The following is a 4,667-nucleotide window of genomic DNA, read 5'->3' on the forward strand; positions in this document are numbered from 1 at the left end:
TTTTACATTTCAAATTCGCAGGGGACCAATTTTCATTTAATTAATGATTCTTTTGTTTTCGGTCGATAAAATAAATTTCCGGCATTCAGTCTCTGCAAATTTTACTCATGCTGTGTGGTGTATTTAACAATTGATCTTCTGAAACGATAAAAAGTCAAAATAGTGATAAGGGAGAAGTCAAATGTCATTTTTTTAAAAACTAAAAACGATTACACTCATCACTGAAGGATGTGTGCGTGCGAAGAGTGATGTCAAATAAAAAGCCATTATGTGGCTAACAAAATCAATTTCGCAATTCAATTTTTGAGAAGAAAATATTGAAAATGCAGTATAAAATTATTGTAAGGGGGTAGCATGAACAACTCAAACAACATTTTATATATACATTCAACAAACTTATAGCTTACAAGAACCATTTCCTTGTTTTAATAGCTTTCCATTCCAGATAACATTCAACACAGTAGGTTGAAAGTGACTTATGGCACTGGACTCTCAACATTTTTGGCTTTGTAAATTGCGTTCAAAGGCTATCATTTTTTCAAGAGAACTGTCTTCATATCGAACGCATTAAACAAGGGAATGTCACAGTATCTTGCTATGTTCAATTTTACCGGAGGTGAAAGCTGGTAGCAATACGAGCTATCATTCAAAGGAAATGAAAGCTACCTACTGCACAAGCTATCATTCACATTAGACGAAAGCTGTTGACAGCACAAGCAATCATTCACATCAGACTAAAGCTTACGGCCACTCAAGCAATCATTCACATCAGACCAAAACTGTCGACAACACAAGCTATCGTTCACATGAAACCTAAGTTGTCGACAACACGAGCTATCATTCACATCAGACGAAAGCTGTCCGCAACAGCATTTATCATTTACATCAAACAAAAGCTGTCAACAACACGTGGTATCCTTCACAACAGACCAAAACTGTCGACAACACAAGCTATCGTTCACATGAAACCTAAGTTGTCGACAACACGACCTATCATTCACATCAGACGAAAGCTGTCCGCAACAGAAATTATCATTTACATCAAATAAAAGCTGTCAAAAACACGTGGTATCCTTCACAACAGACCAAAACTGTCGACAGCACAAGCTATCATTCACATAATACAAAAACTGTCGACAACACAAGCTATCGTTCATATCAGACCAATGCTGTCGACATAATCTATCATTCACAGTAAACCCAAGTTGTCGAAAACACAAGCTATCATTCACATAAGACCAAAGCTGTCGACAACATGAACTATCATTCACAGAAAAACCTAAGTTGTCGACAACATAAGCTATCATTAACATCAGACAAAAGCTGTCGACAACACAAACTATCACCCACAGGAGCCCTAAGTTACTGAAAATACATGCTATTATTCACACCAGACCAAAGACGCTGACAACACGAACTATTATTCACATAAGACAAAAGCTATCGACAACATGAGCTATCATTTAGTAAAGTTAAAAATCAGTTTAAGGCGTCTATTATATTGTAGCACTTTAATCATACAGTGTGCATAATTTCAACGTAATTCATCTGGTTGTAATTCATGTAATCCCGATTATCTTTGATTTTGTGTGTTTATCATATTAGTAAGCATCAGTTGGTGCCATCACACTATTGGCACACTAAGTTTGACTACGGATAACTCCGTTTACCTAATCAAGATATAGGGCTCACGGCGGGTGTGAACGGTAGACAGGATATGCTTAATTCTCCTAGGCATCTGATCCCATCTCTGGTATATCCAGGGGTCCGTGTTTGCCCAACTCTCTATTTTGTATTGCTTATAGGAGTTTTGAGATTGATCACTGTTCGTTATCTTCACATATTCATTCTACAATGTACTAATGACATGCCAAAGGCATTTTCAGTGATTTTCTTGTTTGTAACCAAAACAAATAAAATTCGTATACATTGGACCAAATGGAACCCCAATAGACTGAAAACAGTCGCAGTGATACCAATGTCAACAAGGGAGACAAGAACAAACCATCCAACTATCACCTATTGTCTTTAACTTCAGTATGCTGCAAAGTGCTAAAACATGTTATACACAGCTCCATCATGCGGTTCTTTGACCAGCATAAGGTCCTATCTGATATGCAGCGTGGATTCCGCAAATCACGATCTTGTGAATGAAAGGTGAAGAGTACGAACAGTGATCAATCTCATAACTCTCATAGCAATACAAAATAGAAAGTTGAATCCCAACTTATCCTCGCCATCCAAGACCTGGCGAAAGGGCTAGACAACAATATCCAAATTGACGCTGTGTTCCTCGACCTATCCAAGGCATTTCACAAAGTACCACACCAGCGGCTGACTAATGCTACACCTCTATGGAATCCATCGCCAAAACGTCCCTTGGATAAAGTCATTCCTTAGCAAAAGAACCCAGTGTGTTGCCGTGGAAAGAGTGATGTCAGAAACAGCAACAATAACCTCTGGAGTACCTCAGGGGACTGTGCTAGGGCTATTGATATTCCTTGTGTATATCAACGACCTACCTGCACAAGTGTAGTCAAAAGCCCGTTTCTTTGCAGACTACTGCCTCCTGTATCGGAAGATTAACAGTCCAGAAGACAAAGTAGTGCAACAACAGGACCTAAATAGCCTCCAACAATGGGGAAAAATTGGTGAATGTCATTTTACCCTGACGAATGCAAAGTCATTCGTATAACATGGAAAAGGAAAACCATCCGGGGAAAGTAAATTATCCACAACGAGGTCTTGGTTGATTGCATATTGTTTATCGTCCCGCTCGAGAATATTTCACTCATATGGAGACGTCACCAAAGGCTGCTAGTGTGTAAGAAGGCAACACTTCACTACAGTCTTTCTCCGAAGGAATATTCCATCCTGTCTCCGGAAAACCATGGAGAATTGCTACACATCAATGGTCAGACCTCAAGTAGGATATGCTTAAGTTGTACTGTGTGGAACACCCAGAGCAACATCAATAAGCTGAAGGGTATACACAGTAGGGCTGCGAGATATGTGCTGGCCGACTATCAGACCACCAGCAGCGTCACGTCTGGGATGTGAATAACTTCAACAACGCAGACAAGTAGCAAAACCAGTGCTGATGTATAATATCATGCACTTACTAGTAGCCATTCCATCTTCACCTTAGCAGTGCTGATGTATAATAGCATGCACTTACTAGCAGCCATTCCATCTTCACCTTAGCAGTGCTGATGTATAATAGCATGCACTTACTAGTAGCCATTCCATCTTCACCTTAGCAGTGCTGATGTATAATATCATGCACTTACTAGTAGCCATTCCATCTTCACCTTTCTTCCACATATCCCAATCTTTGTTCACACAATAAATAATAAACTCTCTATAATGACCTTCTGCCATAATGCATGACCTTATTTTTTTTGTGAAACCTTTTAAACACAATAGACAGTATATTTTGATCATTAAAAGTGAAAAACAAATGGGGTGGGGAATCATGAACCAGTCCATATAAGAAAATCACGATGTCAACTAGCTATGTTTCAATTGTGTTGAATAACCTCTATTGTCATTGTAGAATATTTTTTTTTACGCGTAATAATGCAAGGTGAAGATAACGAACAGTGATCAATCTCATAACTCCTACAAGCAATACAAAATAGATAGTTGGGCAAACACGGACCCCTGGACACACCATAGGTGGGATCAGGTGCCCAGGAGGAGTAAGCATCCCCTGTTGACCGGTCACACCCGCCGTGAGCCCCATATCCTGATCAGGTAAACGGAATAATCTTAGAATTCAGGATGCATATGAACATTTAATTAAAGGTAAAGCTTCCTCCATTGAATTAGTGTTGAGTGTTGACTGATTGAGTCAAAACCGTACTTTTGGGAATATAATTGTATACATTTCATTCTATATAATACTCCAGACCCGTACACTGAGACACTCTCCCTAGGCGGCCTATCAATGACGTATTGAAAGCATAATATGTCGTGACGGGGTGTCACAAAGAAATATCAGCCGCGGGACCGTTGTGTCGATAATTGAAAAAAATATTACCAGTCATATCCCAAGTTTGAAGAATGAAACTGTAACTTTGTCTTGACATTAAAGGACACAAGCAAACTTTATTAAAGGGATCAAAGAGTGCAGTGACTAGAGATACCGAGAATATTTTATTGTCATCAAAACTAATCTGTGAGGCTTACAATTCTTTGTAGTCAAAATGGTATTCAAATTATTTTAGAAATGTATGTTCACGACGTAATCCGATAAAACGAGATTTTAGTTCACCATTTATCGTCAGTGACTTCAAAGAATTTCTTGAAAAAGTACATCTTGTCATCAAATCCATCTGCGGTATGTGCCGTTTTTAGATCGGAGAATTTTTTTTAAACAGTTTGAAAAACCCTAGTCTCTGCCAAAGTCGAGGAAGCAATCCCCTTCCCTGAGGGGAATTCGCAATCCATATCCGTATCTCATCCATTTTATCATTTAGTTGTCATAGGAAATCATCACAAACACATTTACGAAATATTCCAAACAGAAATAATACCATTCTAAAAACAGACAAATTAAATGAAACGGCATTCTTCGCAAGAAATAATTGATCAAGTTCAGAAACATGGAGTCCATTGGTCACAACGTTTACCAGAATTATTGGCTGGTTTCTATGAAAAACTGA

Source organism: Ostrea edulis, chromosome 2, assembly GCF_947568905.1.
Source record: "Ostrea edulis chromosome 2, xbOstEdul1.1, whole genome shotgun sequence".
NCBI classification, from domain to species: Eukaryota; Metazoa; Mollusca; class Bivalvia; order Ostreida; family Ostreidae; genus Ostrea; species Ostrea edulis.